This window comes from Hordeum vulgare, chromosome 5H, assembly GCF_904849725.1.
Source record: "Hordeum vulgare subsp. vulgare chromosome 5H, MorexV3_pseudomolecules_assembly, whole genome shotgun sequence".
In the NCBI taxonomy this organism is placed as follows: domain Eukaryota; kingdom Viridiplantae; phylum Streptophyta; class Magnoliopsida; order Poales; family Poaceae; genus Hordeum; species Hordeum vulgare.
The window spans coordinates 198,062,550-198,082,216 of NC_058522.1; positions in this window are offsets into that span (position 1 = coordinate 198,062,550).

Here is a 19,667-nt window from a genome sequence, read left to right on the forward strand (position 1 = left end):
ATGGAGACAGAGAATCGCATCAAGAATAAACCGACCTTTAACAAAGACAGATTGAAACAGACTCAACATACGGTGTGCAATAGGAGACAACCACGTGACAAAGCCCTTTGAAGGAAATGTTGCCATATTATTGATAAGGGCAATTGGTCTGAATAGAGAGATCAAATACGCGCCTTTGACCTTAGGTATAAGGGAAATAGCCGCATAATTAAGACGGGAGACATCAACAGTCCCCAGACAAAACCCTTGGAAGATCCGACAGACAAGGTGTTTAAGCTGAGGCCAGAAGGTTTTGAAGAAGGGAATGGAGAAACCATCCGGGCCAGAATCGGCGTTAGGGTTAGCCGAGTTGATAGCATCTCAGATCTCCTCATCAAACAGAGGGAGGAGAAGAGCATCGTTCTCATCAGATGAGAAGCTAGACTGAGGATCCCAGAGAGACGAGGAGATGGATAGACCAGACTCCAGCCTAGCCGCGTAGAGGGATGAGAAGAAGTCCACCACGTGCGCTTGAATGAGCGCGTGATCGGAAACTTTTACCCCATGAATGATGAGGATATCTAAAGCACATCTCCGTCTCCTCCCATTTGCGGTCGCAAAGAAATAGGCAGTGGGAGCATCACCTTTTAGAGTCCAGTTCAACATGCCCCTTTGGCGCGAGTAAGTCTCAGATTGACGATACGGAATCATAATCGCTTCTTCAATTCTGTAGCGCGAGCCCCACTCCCTCTCAGATAGACCCATCCCATCAGCCTGCGCGTCGAGACGCGCCAGCTGGGCTTCCAAAGAACATTTCGCCCGGCGAGCCTCTGCCGCCCTGTTGCGCGACCATCCCCGCAAGAATTTGCGCGTGGTGTAAGAGCATTTGTGCCAGTAATCCACTGGTCCAAAGGAACATCAGAGGGAAGAAAGCACCATAGAGATCCTAGTAGCTAATAAATTGTGAAACCCCTCCATAAGCAACCAAGAAGCGTCAAACTGAAAGCGTGAGGAGATAATAGGTCCATCCAATCCTGCATCGAGGATGAGGGGTGCATGGTCGAAACCCACAATGGGTTTGACCTGAAGGGAGGCGCGAGGTAAGAGGGTGTCCCAATTAGGACACATGAAAGCTGTGTCCAACACCGACCAGATTGGCATAGATTGCCGGTTTGTCCAGGTGAAACGGGATCCTACCCTAGGGAGCTCGTGAAGAGTACAATCTCGGATGAAGGCGTTAAAAGCATCGGCCAAAGGCCAAGAAAATTTGTAAGAACTCTTATGTGCAGGAGATCGTAGTAAGTTGAAGTCCCCTCCTACGAGCAGGGGAAGAGTACATGTCTCAATCTTGATCGCAATCTCATCCAGGAAAAGGTAAGATAAGGAATGATCAGTAGGACCGTACACCACCATGACTTCCATTAAGTGATTCGAACTCCGATGGTGTACCACCGTACTTGCCAAAAAAACCCATGGTCAAAAGCCACAAAATCAAATATCTCGCGCTTCGAGCACAGAAGAATTCCCCCTGAGTGACCCAAAGATGGGATGAAGTTCCAATCAAACCTTTCCATCCCCGCTACTGCGGAGAGTTCAGTGGAGAGAAAGGAACTCTAAAAAGTTTCAACAAGCCCTATGATGTCAACATTCTCACCTCACACCATATCCCTAATTTGATCCCGGCGCCCCTAGCACCGAAACCCCTAAGATTACAGAAAAGGGATCTCATTTGAAGGAGAGGTTTTTAATATGGAGGCTCGACCTGCACAGGGCGACACATGATTTGGCACGTTTCGATAAAGCCCATTTGGAAGGTGGAAGGTGTTGTTGGCCACTACCAGTAACGCCCGCATCCGCACCCCCTGAGGTAGCAGCAATCCCATTCGCCGCTACCTTGTCTTGGGCCTTTGCAATGGCCGCCTCAGCTAGCTCATTAGCGCGAATCATAGACAGAACTGCAAACGGCGACCCACAGCTGGCATCGAATGACACCCCTACATCCTCAAGCACATGCAATATGTGATCGTCTGACAGGGAAGGAAGAACTAGCCTAATTGGAGATGACGGACGGGGTAACAAGTGATACATGAGACTGGAAGATCTCTGGCCGCCGCCCGACGATCTGCACGAGCCGCCACAAATTTACCAGAGTCACGCACCCTTCTACCCTTGCGGGTAGTGGAGGTGGGCCTGCGGATGAAGCCAGAAGGAGTTGGAGCCGGAAGAGAGGCCGGCGCCGCCTTGGACAGAGACCCCAATGCAGCCCCCAGGTCGTCCTCCAGCTGGCGGCATAGCCGTGTCGTCGACGCCTTGGAGTACACCAGCCCGACTTTTGGCACAGAAGTTCCAGATCGCAGACTTCTTCTTAGTACACACCGGGCCATCACATTGGGAACACGAGAGAGAGGGGTGGCCGCCAGAGCCGGCATCATATTAACCGCGACATCTGGCATAGATTCGTTCTGCATACCATTGTCCTTGGGGGCGTTCTCCTTGAGGACATCTTGCACCTCCGGGCCGAGACGGTCCCATTCAGACTGGGTGAACCGGGCATCCGAGCCGCCACCCGTGCCACCGCTCGGGTTCACCCCCCTCCAGTCAAATTGTCCCCAGGTTTATCAGAGGAGGATGGGGAGGGGTTAGGAAGGGAGAGGCCCCTGAGCAACATCAGCACCCTCGAGACAAACCCGCAGCCGAATCCCATCAGCCAAAGGAAACACATCCACCGAGCCCCGCAGACAGACTGGGTCAACACACCATAAGTTTAGCCGGACCGGACCCAGCCTGCCCAGGGAATCCTCATCAACATCAATCGGTTTACCCAGCAGAGTGCTAAAGGCCATGAGGAAAGGTGTCGATCTGGGCTCAATGGGCACGTCTTCCACCAAGACCTACACTTCACACAGCTAGCCCACCGATTTGACTCCATTAGTCGCGGCTTTGACAGAAACCACCAGATTGTTCAAGAGGGAGGATGATGCTAGATCAAGAAGATATCATCCTTCGACTCTCAATGACGGAAACACCACCGTAAACTCGAAGTCACGCCATTGGTTCACCTTCCAGCCCCTGCCATCCACATCCCAAACCCGTAAACTCTCCAGCAGGACCTGAGGAGTAATCTTTTGATCCTCAATCGAGATGACAACCACATTAGAGAGAGCTGGAGGAGTAGGGACGCGCGGAGCAACGCCATCTAGGGTGAAGAAGGAGCAACCCAGAAGGCCCATACCAAAATGCACAAAGGAAGGGGCCTTCATGCGGTTGCGACAATCCACCGTGAAATGGCCCTCAGATCTGCAGATGAGGCAGAAGGGACGGTTGAGGCATATGGACTGGAAGTGGCCAGGCTGATGGCACGCGAAGCACGTCAGGGAGGATTGGGTGAAGGGAGAGGGATTGGGGATGGAGGGAAGAGAGGTGGCGGAGGAAGAATCGCGTCCCATTGCCATGGGGAGTAGAGCCAGAGGTATAAGATGTGAGGCGACGCTGTTTGAGCTGCTGAGGAGGGCGGCCGTGGAAGTTGTTGCGAGGAGGGGGAAGACGCGGCCATGTCCCAAAGCCCGGGCCACGAGCCGGAGCGCGAGAAGGAGGAGCCTATCCACGAGGCAGCGGTGGAGGCCAAGAGAGGGATGTAACGCACCCGCCTTCCACCCCCCCCGGCAGCCGCCGCCTCCCACGGATCTACCACCGGCACCGCGACATAGGCCGAGCCCGCCGCCACAGATCTAGAGCCACCAAGCAACCGCACCCGCTCGTCGTGTTGTAGCCAATGAGGACCCGCAGCGCACCCCTCGCTGTCGCGAGCAGCCTGCTCACGACCCACACGGTCCTCCTGCAGCTGAGAGCGGAGCGAAGCTTCATACTCCAGATCCGCCCCCACAGCCGAAGAGTCATCCGGACTGCGCTAGCTACCGGAGACTGCCTCACTGGAGGAGCCCCTGGACTTATCAATGATGAGAACCTCCAGAAAAGACAGGGAGAGGGGAGGTGGAGGGCAAGATCTTCGGAAGATCCTGACGAGGAAGCGCCGCGTGCACACATCTGCGACGGAGGCTGGAAACCCTAGAAATGGGGGAAAAGAGCCTTTGCGGACCCAAGTATATCCCGAGGAGGCGGTTCCATCCATGGCTTGGCAGGCCAGAAGTGTCGGACGAGTCTTGGGAAGGGGCGGCGCAGCCCCAACTAGCCTCAGGCACACCCCAGGGAGCAAAGGGAAGATCGCGAGAGAAGAAAGGTGACGCAAAGTGGGCCGCCCACCCAAGCACGACCCACTTGCCACCTGGGCCAGAAAAGCATGACGATCCAAATGAGACAGGGATGGAGCGGTTAAGGTTAGGGTTAGGTTGCGCCCCCATCCATCGCCGCCAGCCGCAATGCAGGCCGCTCTGCCAACGGCGGCGGCGCCAGCGGGGCATGCCGGCACCGGCATCACTAGAGATGCAGTAGGAGGGGCACCCAGCATGCCGTGCGACAGACAGGGAAGCGGAAACTTACCGGATTTGCGGCGCCGTCTAGAAACCCTGCACCAGCCCAAATCCGTCGGCAGGGCGGCAACCACCCGACCACGTCCCACAGGCGTGAACTTGCGGCTGCAGGGCGGCGCCCTCGTAGGCCCAGCCTAAGCCGCTGCATGCTGAGGAAGGTAGTTGTCCGACTCGGAGGCATCATCGGTGATCTCCAAAGCCCACAAATGGTTACCAACCAGCCGAGGGGAAAGGGCACAACAACCAGCACACGCGCCGCCGCTGGAGCCACCTAAGTCCAGCAAAGGGGAGCGGGGGAGGGGGGGGGGACGACGAAGCCAAAGATGTGGCAGGGGAGGATTAGGCCGAAGATGTGTTAGGGGAGGAGCTGGTCTCCACCGCGAGTATAACAGGTGTGGCGGGGGAGAGGACAACGGGAGGGGGGAGGGGGAGGCGAGAGTAGAGCCATCACTACACCATGGACTTGGATAACATGTCAGTTTTCACTTACAGGGTATTTCCTCCAACAAAGGCATGCATCTTGGAAAAGGGACACGACAATGCCGAGTTATTTCCACGACCTCTCTTGTCGAAAGTTCAATGAATAGATTGACCCAACTCAATCGTGTAATCATCCCCTGAAACATGCTTCTCTTCATAATCATTAAGAACATCAGCCACAGACATATCGGTTGACTGCAATGAAGGACCACAACATATTCGAGAAGGCATATCTATTCCAAATTCAGCAAACTCTACTAGAAGTTGGCGAAGCATTTTTTAACCCAACAAATGAAGTGTCTCCCTTGTGTGATGATATATTGTCATTCAGTACCTCTCTTGGATACGAGGTCAACATCGGATTACTGTTACCTTGAGCATACTGAGTAGGAGGCGGCCATTCTTGCAATGTATGCTTCTTCCTTGGTTGTTGGTCCTATGGCCACCACACGTATCCAGAGTCACCGGAGATACAACCACAAGCTATGCCATGGATTAGAACAATTTCTTGCACCACACATCTACCAAATTTGCACGGAAGAAGTGAATGAATATTATATGCAGAGCATACAGTTTCAAGAACAACACTTGCAAACAAACTGGATATTGCACCTAGATGTTGGGGAACGTCGCATGGGAAACAAAAAATTTCCTATGCACACACAAGACCTATCATGGTGATGACCATCTACGAGAAGAGAGATCGGATCCACATACCCTTATTGTTAGCTAAGTGGGAAGAGTTAAGAAACGCGGTTGATATAGTCGAACGTCTTCACGATCCGAATCGCAAGCGTCCCACGAGTTCCGTCCCGATCTAGTACCGAAGGGACAGCACCTCCACGTTCCGCACACGTACACCTTGATGACGATCTCCGCCTTATTGATCCCGCAAGAGAAACGAAGAGGTAGCTGAATTCTCTAGAAGCATGACGGTGTGGCAGTGATGGTGGTTGAGCTACTCCGGCAGGGCTTCGCCATGCCGTACCGATTTAGCTACGGGGTGCCACAAAGTAGTGGATGGAGAGAGGGGTGCACTATGGTTTGGGGTGCCAAAAGCCTCTCTTACCTCCACTATATATAGGTTGAACAAGAGGCAGGGCTGCCTTGCCTCCTACTCCAAGGATAGGGGTCGACCGAGCCAAGAGGAGGAGAGTCCACCTGTAATTCGGTTTGGTGGAGGACTCCCTTCCTACTTCGCCACCTCCTTCCTTTCTTTTCCTTCTCTTTTTTCCATTTTGCACTCTGGCCGAAATAGGTTATTATGCTGGCCGCACCAGCTCTCTAAGGGCTGGTGCGCCACCCATAGGCCTATTAGGTCCTCTCCCGGGTGAGTGGACCCTCCCGGTAAAACCCCAGAAACCATTCGTCACTCCCGGTACTTCACCGGTGATGCCCGAAATCTTTTCGGAAGCCAAATTCAACATTCTATATATCAATGTTTGTCTCCGAACCATTCTGGACACCCTCGTGGAGTCCGGGATCTCATCCAGGACTCCGAACAACATTTGGTTACCAACATCAATAATTCAACTATAGCAAAACGTCACCGAACCTTTAGTGTGCAGACCCTGCTGGACCTATGTAGACATGACCGAGACACTCTTCAATCAATATCCAATAGAGGGACCTAGATGACCATATTGGGTCCTACATATTCTACAAAGATCTTATCGGTTGAACCTCTATGTCAAGGATTCAGTTAATCATGTTACTTGCCCGAGATTCGATCATAGATATCTCCATACCTATTTCAACCTCATTACCCGCAAGTCTCTTTACTCGTTCCATAATACAAGATCATGTGGCTAAATCTTTAGTCATATTTCTTGCAAGGAGTGTTTGTGATGTTGTATTACCGAGTGGGCCCCGAGATACCTCTCCGTCATACGGAGTGTCAAATCCCAGTCTTGGTCGATGCTAACTCAACGAACACCTTCGGAGATACGTGTAGAGCACCTTTATAGTCACGCAGTAACGTTGCGACGTTTGATACACACAAGGCTTTCCTCTGGTGTTAGTGAGTTACATGATCTCATGGTCATAGGAATGTATACTCGACATGCAGAAAACAATAGAAACAAAATAACACGATCACATGATACGTTTATAGTTTGGGTCTTGTCCAACACATCTTTCTCCTAATGAAATGATCCCGTTATCAAGTGACAACACTTGTCTATGGCTAGGAAACCTTAACCGTCTCTGATCAACGAGCTAGTCAACTAGAGGCTCACTAGGGACATTGTTTTGACTATATATCCACACATGTATTTGTGTTTCCATTCAACACAATTCTAGCATGGATAATAAATGATTATGTTGAAAAAATAAATATAATAATAACTATTTCATAATTTCCTCTAGGGCATATTTCCAACAGTCTCCCACTTGCACTAGAGTCAATAATCTAGCTTCACATCTTTATGTGATTTACAATGTAACGAATCTAACACCCATACAGTTCTGGTGTTGATCATCTTTTGCTTGTGGAAGAGGCTTACTCTGTGGATCTGCAACATTCAGATCCTCGTGCACTTTGCAAATATTTATGTTCTCCTCCTTGATGTAATCGCGAATGGAAATAAAGCGTCGCTTTATGTGTCTATTCCTCTTTTGAAAACTTGGTTCCTTGGCTAGAGCAATGTCACCAGTGTTGTCACAGAACATATTTATTGTATCCAGTGCACTCGACACAACTCCAAGATCTATCATGAACTGTTTCATCCAGACACCCTCCTTAGCCGCCTCCGAGGCAGCTATGTACTCCACTTCGCATGTAGAATCAGCTATGACGCAGTGCTTGGAACTGCACTAGCTTAGTGCACCCCATTAAGAAAAAATATGTATCCGGTTTGTGACTTAGAGTCATCAGGTTCTGTGTCGAAGCTTGCATCGTCGTAACCCTTTACGATGAGCTCTTCATCACCTTCATAAACAAGAAACATTTCCTTAGTCCTTATCAGGTACTTCAGAATATTCTTGACCGTTGTCTAGTGCTCCATTCCTGGATTACATTGAAACATGCCTGCCATACTTAAGGCAATGCTGACATTCGGTCAAGTGCACAACATTTCATACATGATAGACCCTATGGCTAAAGCATAGGGGACGACACTCATCGTTTCTCTATTTTCTACAATCACTTCGCATTGAGTCTTACTCAACTTTATACCTGGTAACAAAGGAAAGAACCCCTTCTTGGACTGTTTCATTTTGAAATTCTTCAAAATCTTATCAAGGTATGTGCTTTGCGAAAGTCCAATTAGGTGTCTTGATTTATCTCTATAGATCTTAATGCCTAATATTTAAGCAGCTTCTCCCAGGTCCTTCATTGAAAAACTTTTATTCAAGTAATCCTTTACGGTTTCCAGAAGTTCTATATTGTTTCCAATCAACTATATGTCATCCACATATAATATTAGAAACTCTATAGAGCACCCACTCAATTTCGACTAAATACAAGCTTCTCCAAAAACTTTTATAAACCCGAACGCCTTGATCACCTCATCAAAGCGTTGATTCCAACTCCGAGATGCTTGCACCAGTCCATAAATGGAGCGCTAGAGCTTGCACACTTTGTCAGCACTCTCTGGTTTGACAAAACCTTCCCTTTGCATCATATACAACTCTTCCTTAAGAAACCTGCTAAGGAACGTTGTTTTGACAACCATCTGCCAAATTTCATAATCGAAAAATGCAGCTATTGCTAACATGATTCTGACGGACTTAAACATCGCTACAAGTGAGAAAGTATCATCATAGTCAACTTGTGCAAAACCCTTTGCCACAAGTCGAGCTTTATAGACGGTCCCATTACCGTCTGTTCTTAAAGATCATTTGTTCTGAATGGCCTTTTGGCCTTCAGGTAATACTTCCAAAGTCCATACTTTGCTTTCATACATAGATCATATCTCTGATTTCGTGGCCTCTAACGATTTGTTGGAATCGGGGCCCACCATTGCTTCTCCATAGCTCACAGGTTCGTTGTTGTCTAATAACATGATTGATAAGACATGATTCCTGTACCACTCAGGAACAGTACTTGCCCTTGTCGACCTACGAGGCCCGATAGCAACTTGATCTGAAGTTTCATGATCATCATCATTAGTGTCCTCTTCAACTGGTGTAGCCACGACATAAACTTCTTTCTATCCCGCGCCACCATCTGGTTGAAGCAAAGGTTCTACAACCTCATCAAGTTCTATCTTCCTCCCACTCAATTCTTTTGAGAGAAACTCTTTCTCAACAAAAGCTCCATTCTTAGCGACAAACACTTTGCCCTCAGATCTGAGATAGAAGGTATACCCAACTATTTCTTTTGGGTAACCTATTAAGATGCACTTTTCGGCTTTGGGTTCCAACTTTTTAGGCTGAACCTTTTTGACATAAGCATCCAATCCCCAAACTTTAAGAAACGACAACTTTGGCTTGTTGCCATACCACAATTCATATGGTATTGTCTCAACGGATTTTGATGGTGCCCTATTTAAAGTGAATGCAGCTATCTCCAATCCATAGCCCCAAAACAATAATGGCAAATCGGTAAGGGTCATCATAGAACGCACCATGTCCAATAAAGTACGATTACTATGTTCGGACACACCATTATGTTGTGGTGTTCCAAGCGGAGTCAACTCTAAAACAATTCCACATTGTCTTGAGTGAGCACCAAACTCGTAACTCAGATACTCACCTCCTCGGTCAGTTCGTAGGAATATAATCTTCTTGTTACGATCATTTTCAACTTCACTCTGAAATTACTTGATGTTTTCAAACGTTTCAGACTTGTGCTTCATTAATTAAATATAACCATATCTACTCAAATCATGAGTGGTGGTGAGAAAATAACGATATCCACCCCGCACCTCTATGCTCATTGGTCCGCACACATCAGTATGTATGATATCCAACAAGTCACTTGAACAATCCATTGTTCTGAAAAACGGAGTCTTAGTCATCTTTTCCATGAGACATGGTTCGCATGTGTCATGTGATTCAAAATCAAGTGACTCCAAAAGTCCATCAGCATGGAGTTTCTTCATGCCTTTTACACCAATATGACCTAAGCGGCAGAGCCATAAGAAAGTGGCACTACTGTCGGTGTTTACTCACAACATATGCCATCGGTAGGCTAAAGATGGTGGGAACCGAAGCGACACCGGTGGGCGCTGGGGACGAGGTTGGTACAAGCATGAAACGTATGATGTACCCAGGTTCAGGGCTCTCCGTAGAAATAACACCCCTAATCCTGCCGAAGTGTATAATGCACCAATGAGGTTACAATGTGCTCCTGGAGCTGTTCTACGGAGGAGGAAGAAGGAGCAGCCGACTCGCGTCTACCTCTCCTGTATGAGTGTGTGTATGAAGGATTGACCGACCCTCTGCATGGAGGGGGACGGGGGGTTTTATAGGCTAACCCAGTAACCTACAATAAGGATAAAAGTACATGAGTGGAGCCCGGCTGACAGCCTCGCTGGCTTGCCAGGGGGCCTAGGGTGGTCTTGTCTTGTCAGTGGAGGGGCCTGTCGGCTGCGACGTTGCATCTGGCCGTGGGACCCATCGGCTTACGAGTGAGGCTCTCGCGTAAGGCCAATGCAATACGCATGTTGTATGTCCGGCGTCGTCTTATGAGATTCGTCATGGGCAGCCAGTACGGTCATCTCCACTATTCCCACACGGAGTGTGGTAATGGAGTGGGAGTTTGACGGGCTGACACTGTGCAGGATGACAGATCGGAGCCTGGGTCGGTCAGCGGCATGGCCGCTGATGCTGTACCTGCCGTGCACTCCAACCCTATACTCGTGTTGACGAATACACAACTTTGATCGTAGGGTCTCGTCATGACCCTTCGATCTCATGTGACTTGGGCACCCTGGCCGGCTAGCAGCCTTGCTAGCCGGCCCTAGGAACGGCCGTCTCGCCCCTAGCCGGCCAGCACATTCTGAACTGCTAGAGGAATATAGCCGTCTCGCCTCTAGCCGACAGGGGCTTCGTAGCCAGCCAGAGAGAGTTGACCGTCTCGCCTCTAGCCGGTAGGGGCTTCCTAGCCGGCCAGAGGGAGTTGTGCTTTTCCTGCAAGATAGAATGCAAAGGAGTAGACTCGATGACCCTACCCCGGGGTTATCTCTCCGCCAGTAGTCCCCGAAGCAGGGGACGCCCACCACCTCGGAGCGGAAGGCCTCACCGTCTTGAGTTGTTTGTTGTTGATCTTCCTTCGCCGCCTGCGGTAGGAGGCGTGATGTCAACTGTTCTTCCCTTTTGCAACGGCACCAGAAGAATGTTGTTAGCACTCTCCGGCAATCGAAACTAGAAGAATGTTGTTGACGGCCCACAAGCGCATGGGATCGCAACAGTTTTCGAGGGTAGAGTATTCGACCCAAATTTGTTGATTCCCACGACGGGAGGTGAGAGAATTCTCAAGTATTAGCAGTTGAATTGTCAGATTCAACCACACCTGAAAGATTAGTATCTGCAAGCAAAGTAGTAACAGCAAAGTAGCGAGTAATGGCAGTGGCAAGGAACAGCAGTAGTGAAAGAAGTAGCAAGCCACAGTAGTAGCAACAGTAGCACCAGAGCAAGACAAGTAACAGCAGCAGTAGGACAAACTCGTAGGCAATGGGTTGGTGATTTGTTTGGATGATATTCATCATGCAACAGCTATAACACGGAGAGATATGTGGCTAGCTCCCGTTCGTCAATGTGATGTAGGCATGCATTCCGTGTGTCGTCATACGTGCTTAGGGAAAAGAACTTGCATGACATCTATTGTCCATCCCTCCTGTGGCAGCGGGGTCCAAAAGGAAACTACGGGATATTAAGGTTCTCCTTTTAATAAAGAACCGGACCAACGCATTAGCACTTGGTGAACACATGAACTCCTCAAACTATGGTCATCACGGGGAGTGGTTCCGGTTATTGTCACTCCGGGGTTGTTGGATCATAACACATAGTAGGTAACTACAACTTGCAAGATCGGATCTGAGACACACATATATTGGTGACAACATAATAATTTCCGATCTAAAATCATGGCACTTGGGCCCTAGTGACAAGCAATAGGCATGGCAAAGTAGTAGCAATATCAATCTCAGAACATAGTGGATAGTAGGGATCAATCCCCATCAAAACTAACTCGATTACATGATAGATCTCATCCTACTCATCACCGCCAAGTGAGACTACGAATAGATTAGTCACAAACGACGAAGAGCTTCATGGAATTGAGAGGGAAGAAGGTTGTTGATGACGATGGCGACGATTTCCCCTCTCCGGAGCCCAAGACGGACTCCAGATCTGCCCTCCAGATGAAGAACAGGTGGTGGCGGCGGCTCCGTATCGCAAACGCAAAGAAAACTTCTCTTTTTATTTTTTCTGGAATGAAAGGGAATTATAGACCTGAGGTTGGTGGCGGCAGAGCCGTTTGGGCCCCACAAGCCTGCCCATCGCCACCAGGGGGTGGTGGCGGAGCCAGGGCTTGTGGCCCACTGGCCCACCCCTTGAGTTGGAACTTGGCGCAGATATTTTTTATATTTTACAAAACTGCTCCCCGTAAATTTTCAGGAAGTTTGGAGAACTTTGATTTCTGCACAAAAATAACACCATGGCAATTCTGCTGAAAACAGCGTCAGTCCACGTTAGTTCCATTCAAATCATGCAAATTAAAGTCCAAAAAAAGGGCAAAAGAGTTTGGAAAAGTAGATACGATGGAGACGTATCAACTCCCCCAAGCTTAAAACCTTGCTTGTCCTCAAGCAACTCAATTGACAAACTGAGAGAGAAAGAAAAACTTTGACAAATTCTGTTTGATCTTGTTGTTGCAACTATGTCTAACTCATAACCAGAATTTCAGCAAGATCACAGGTTAACCACATAAGCAAATGACACAAAGGTCACACGGTAAACTAATATCAATGGCATAATCAGCTAATGAGCAGATAATAATGAGTTTCAAATACCAACACTTCAATCAAAACAAGCATGAAGCAATATGAATAGGTGGTATCTCGCTAGCTCTTTTTGAGACTGCAAAACATAAATGAAGAGCACTTTCAAAGATGAAGGGTTGACTAAATATTGTAATTCATAGCAACGAAGATCCAGTCATAGTCATACTCAATATCAATCAAAAGCAAAGCATAAAAATGATAGAGGTGCTCTCTAATTGGTGCTTATATAAGAGGAGGATGACTCAACAGGAAAATAAATAGACAGGCCCTTCACAGAGGGAAGCATTGATTTGCAGAGGTGCCAGAGCTCAAGCTTTGAAAACAGAGATAATAATTTTGGGTGGCATGCTTTCATTGTCAATGCAATGACCAAGAGTTCTCAATATCTTCCATGCTACTCATGCTATAGGCGGTTCCTAAACAGAAAAGTAAAGTTTTAACTCCCCCACCACCAATCAATCACACTCCACGGCTAGCCGAATCCTCGGGTGCCGTCCATACTAACATCAATCCGAGGGGAGTCTTGTTTTACAGTTATGTTTTCGATTTAAGCGTGGAACTGGGCATTCCAATTACCGGCCCCTTTCTCGCGAATGACTGTGAATAAACACATGTCGAGGATAACACTCCTAGCATGGAAGATACCAATAGCCCCCTGTCACCACATGAGCGGTTCGGGCATGCAAAACAGATTATTTCTTAAAGGTTTAGAGAATGGCACATGCAAATTTACTTGGAACGACAGGTAGATACCGCAAATAGGTAGGTATGGTGGACTCTAATGGAAAAACTTTTGGGTTTATGGAAGTGGATGCACAAGTAGTATTCCGCTTAGTACAAGTGAAGGCTAGCAAAAGACTGGCAAGCGACCAATTAGAGAGCGACAACAGTCATCAAGATGCAATGAGTTTGACTAACATTGAATGCAAGCATGAACAGGATATAAATCACCATGAACACGAACATCATAGAGGCTATGTTGATTTTGTTTCAACTACATGCATGAACATGCGCCAAGTCAAGCCTCTTGAAACATTCAAAGGAGAATACCATCCTATCATACTACATCATAGTCATCTCAAAATCTATGTTGGCATTCAAGACAAACCATTATAAACTTTCAGCTCAATAAGCATGGCATCAGAAACTATGATCTCTAAGTTGTTATTGCAAACAGGGTTCTCTGACAACAAAGCTAAATCTGGGTCGACAAGCTAGTCATATTTACAAAAACAAAATAGATAGAGTTCATACCAGCATTTCAGTCTCAGTCACTTCATCATATATCATCCTTGTTGCCTTTCAATTGCACGATCGAACGATATGAATAATAATAAGCGCATTGGACAAAGCTGAATCTACAGGCAAACAAAGGAGAAGACAAAGTAATATGGCTCTTTGAAAGCTACACATGTAAGCATGTAAGAATCAATAAACATTGTAACCAATACTTCTACCTTGACACAAAGAAAAAGAAAACTATTTACGTAGGAAAGCTCCCAACAAGCAAAAGAAGAAAGACAAATATTTTTGGGTTTTCTCAAAAGGACACAAAACAAGAAAACAAGAAAACTAAAATAAACTAGCATGGATAATACAGCGGCCAAGTGTAAACACCGGCTAACAAAGTGAAAGCATAATCATGAATTTAAAGTCGGTGAGAACACGTACTCCCCCAAGCTTAGGCTTTTGGCCTAGCTTGGTCTACTCCCATGCTGGGAAATAACTAGCTCCAGGAGACTCCGGAGCAGACTGTGGATGCCACTGCTGTGTGAGCTCCTCTGGCTCCCACTAATAAACTAGCGTCTCGTACTCGACTGGCGGCTCGGGCACGGGCGCCTCTGGTTGGGCCAAGCTCCAATATGCGTAGATGTCCGCGGGCATAATAGTGTACCTGCCTGCATGAAGATCGAAGAAAGAAGGAGCAGGAAAAGTAATAGTCTCTCGAGTACCCTGACTAAATACCAGGTTATAAATCATCCATCTACTAGCATCTCTATCCAGAAAATCATGGCGAACCATGCTGTCATAATCCAGATATTTCTCAGGGAGAAACATCTCTCCTTCCTCTCCCAGTATAATGGGTATCTCATAGTGTCTGGCAAGACGGGTAGCATAGATACCTCCATAGATGACACCTTTAGAACATTTCAGGTTCAACCGTTGAGCTACTATAGCGCCCAATCTATAAGTCTTATCGTTATAAAGGCTTTCGCGCAAAACCGCAAGATCTGGAGAACTAAGTGATCCAGCCTCCCCACGGCCAATCAAAAAATTTCCCACAAATAGTGAGAAGTACCGAAGCATAGGAAAATGTATGCTAGCAATTCTAGCGCGAGACACTTGTCACATCCCTAACCCTTAAGCAAGATAGCATTGTGCTCATGTCTTTTTTGCATTTGCATCTAAGAAGTTTCAACAAAAACAACAAAGTGGCAAAGGAAAAACTCAAAGCCCTAGCCACCATTTCAAATTAAAGGAAATCTCAAACTAGTTCAAAATTAATGAACCCAAAATGGCCTCAAGAAATGTTCAAACTTTCTGATAAATCATGAAAGTAAATGAGCATTGGAGAAAACTATTTTCTTGACACTTTAAGCTTTTTAAATTAATGCAAAAATCCACTAGTTTCAAATTTAAAATTTGAAATCAGAAACTATAATTTTCCAAAAATGTTGAAAACCTTAGAAATGGTTGGGGACATTATAACAAATAATTCAGGAGGTCTAAAATAGTTTTTACTTTTTGTTTTGGGGCTGAATTAATTAGCAAAACAGAAAAACAAAAACAGAAAAATAAGGAAAAACCTTACCTGTCGCCTAAGCCTGGCCCGGCCCATCCCTGGCTCGTCCCCTCCCTCACGCCAGTAGGCAGCAGGAGGTGGCCGCCGCTCCCTCCGGCGCGGCCACGCACCTGCGTGCCTGCCTGGCCGCCGCCTCGCGCTGGCGACGACGGGGATAAGCTCCCCAGAGCCTCCCCTATCCATTCCCCGCCTCGGTTCTCTTCCTCCGGCCGGATCTCTTCCTCCTCCCCGCTGCCGCCATTGGAGCCGAGCTCGAGCTCGAGCTGCCCGTGCCCCTAGCCTTAGGATCCCCTCCCAGAGCACGCCATTAGCTCCGCCTCGTCACCCTGGTCATCTCTGCAGAAGCCGAAGCTTCCTCGAGCCCTGCAACGCCCGCAACGCCGTCGTCTTCCACCTCCGGCCGCCGTACCTCTGCCGTCGATTCGCTTCCTCCGGGGCATCCTCGAGCCCCTCTTCAGCACCATCGGAACCGTCGTGAGCTCGTCGTCGTTTCCCCTCTCGCCCCACGCTCTCCCGTGCATCGTATCCTAGTTCCCCACCAAGGCCGAGAGCTTCTCGCCGCCGGCCATGTCGCTGCCGTCGCTGTGATGACTGATCCACGCGCCCGAGCTAGGATTCCAGCTCCTGGAGCCTCCAGGAGCGTGCCGAGCCCTCCAGCTGCCCTCCCCGTGCCCTAGAACAGCCCCTCATAGAAGGCCGAGCTTCGGCCGCCGCTCCGGCTCATCGCCGACGCCTCTTCCGGCGACCCTAGCCTCCCCAGATGGTCCTGCCAGATCGGCCACTTCGCGAGCATGCAGTAGCTGCAAACCGCGTGTGTTTTGGTGCTGTGCAGCGCCATCTAGGTCGCCTCCGGCGAGCCCTCCGCCGCGGGCCTGGTCGCCGGTGACCACCCTCCGGTGGGGGTCGACGTGGCAAGCTAACCCAGAAGCTTAGGGACCTAATCACTCGCTGACAAGTGGGCCCAAGGCCAAGTCAAACCTCAGTTAGGGCTGGTCAGCGCGGGATTAGTCCCACAGAGGCTGACCAGTGGGGCCCCCCTGTCAGGTTTGACCTGAACAGGTCGGCTGACCTGCTGACGTCAGCCTGAGGCAATAAATAGAATTTCCAGTATAAAACTAATTCAGGAAATTGCTAAAATTTGTAAACATCATAGAAATTAATCTGTAACTCCAATGAAAATAATTTATATATGAAAAAGTATCAGAAAAATTCAAGCATTCTGATTATGCTATTTTCAACCATGTTTAAAAAAGTTACAGAACCCTAAATTGTGGAATAAGGAATAATTCAATTCTTTTAATCACTTTATAAATGGAATTTGCAAAAATATTCAAATTTCATTATATATGCAATGATCACACACTGCCCTAATTACAAATCAGTACCATAACATGACATTTCATGCATGTTAACATCAAGTTGATCTGGGCATCAGGTCGAATCAATTAAACCGGTATCCGAGAATACCCCGTTTGAATTGCTATTCGAATGTGATTCAAATGAACTCTAAACCTATTAGATGTTGAAAATAATAACTTATCACCTTGCATTCTCATGCCATGCTCATGCATCATTTTGAGTGCATATGATTGTTATTGAATGTTGCCATTCATTTCGGTAGGCTCCGCACCCCCGCATTCCACCGAATATCCGTCTGACGGATATCGTTCCTCCTCTGAGCAACAAGGCAAGCAACCCTTTTGATCATCCTGATAATTCCCATGTTCTTGCTCCTGCACTTATTTATTGCATTAGGATCAAATGCTACAACTCCTTTTGCCACGATAGTTGAACCCACTTCCTTTGCATGACCTAACCTTGTCACAGTAAATAGCCGAACCTTGCAACCTAGCATACCTGGTAGTTGCTTGAGCTATGATGTGCCTTATCCTGCTATGCATGCTATGCTTAGAGTTGTGTATGGTGTGTCATCTGGGAGATGAACAGAAATGTGGAATGTGTTCGGTGAGCAAAGGTTGTGTGTTGAACTTGATTTGGTAAAGGTACCGGTGAAAGGCTGTGTAGGGGTACATGGCGGGTTGTTTCATTGGAACCGTCCTTAGGAACTGAGTTCCGTGTATGTAATCCAAGACTAGATACTACCACATGCTGGGCCCTGAAATATGACCCTGCTCGGCCTATTAATCGCGTAGTACTCGGTCCAGGAGTTGCAAGTAGTTTCTGGTGTTTATAGTAATGCTGGAGGCCGTGCATGGTGCTGACCTGAGAGGTGGGCCGTGATGCGGTAGGCAGTGGCACGGTGTACCAAGTGGCACCCGGATGGTGGGCTTGGGAACCCTGTGCACATCGTTTGAGGTCGTGGCGGAAACCCCGGCCGGACTTCCGTACGGGTTACTCTCAGATAGGCGATAAACCTGGACTCGGTACTGGTGTGGTTAACGGTCGTGGCCGACTCCCTCGCTGGGCTTTCGCTTGAAGGTTGCCGAGGTGCATGACGTGCACATAGCGATAAGTGGCGAGAGCGTGTGTGACGAAGTACACCCCTGCAGGGTTATGATCTATTCGAATAGCCGCGTCCGCGGATATGGACTACTTGGAGACATTTGTTGTTCATAGATAACTTCAATCACTACTCATAAAATGGGCAAGATAAGTGTGAGTGTCGTGGACGACATTTCCGTATGGAGACGGAATGATTCCACGATAGTGTATTGCTGTGGTGTTAGTGGACTCGTGTGCGAGAAATCAAGTTGTCAAAACTAATTTCAAAATGCAAGTTGTCTAGCCACGAGTCAAATGCTGGCTTCCCGCATGAAACCCCACAATACCTTTTGATACCTTGCATGAGTAGTTAGTTCTCCTAAAGTCTTTCTGAGTACCTTCGTACTCATGTTTGCTTAATAAATGTTGCAGAGGTTGCTAATGACCCTAATGGAGGGTTCTTCGTAGACATCGACGACGACGAGTAGCTGGTGTCCCAGCTACGATCTGGCCCTACGTCGGCTCTGTAGTATAGTCAGGCCATGTGCCTTCTAGTTGCACTGTCTGTACCCAGACAGTCTATAACTCTTCCGCTGGCTTGTATTTGTATGACTGCTATTATGGGTCGAGAGACCTTAATGTGTAATATTATGTGTGTGGCTCTTCCGAGCCTCTTGAATAAAGGTTGTATGTTTATGGTTATGTTGTGATGCCATCGATGTATCTATACATATCGGTATGCCATGCGTACGTGTGTCATACTTGATATGTATGGGGTTCGAATACCTAGTCGTGAACTTTAGTAGCACTCCTTACAAGGAAATGCCCCTTTGTGATCCAACGAGCCTTGGTAGTCCGCTACTACTCCGGACACATTGGTTGACCGGCATGAGTCCTTCGTAGCTGCTGTGTCTGTCCTCTTTGGGGAAATGTCACGCGACGTAATGGAGTCCTTGTAGCTTGCTACGACTCATCTACGTTCGCTGATGACCGACACCTGCTTTGTTGGGTCATGTATGCATGTCCTTGTGCGGAACTGCCACTTTGATTTATGACTAGACATGTCGATCCGGGTTCTTTGACATTGGATTGCTAGCGACACCTATCGCATACGTGAGTCAAAAGACGCAAACGGTCCCAGCTAAGGTAAGGCTGCAGCCGTGGAGTTAACCGTGCGTGAGACCACAAAGAGATGCGATGTGTTACAGGCTGGATTCCTATGGCTTAGGATCGGGGTCCCGACAACACTCCTCTCTCCTGTCCAACAGCAATAGAACCAATGAAATCCTCCATGTCCCGTGGACGAGTGTCACGGATATCCCCAACATAAGGTAATTTGCATATATTGCAAAAACCCTGCAGTGTCATGCACTGGGGGACATCGTATATCATCAACTCAACCATGGGAGGATTCTTCCTCGGATAAAAGTTGAAGCTTTGAACGAAAATACTGGTGAGGAGGTGGTATTGTGGGCACTTATCTTCAAAGAACGCAGTAAGAACTGCGTTCTCCACCAAGTAATAAAA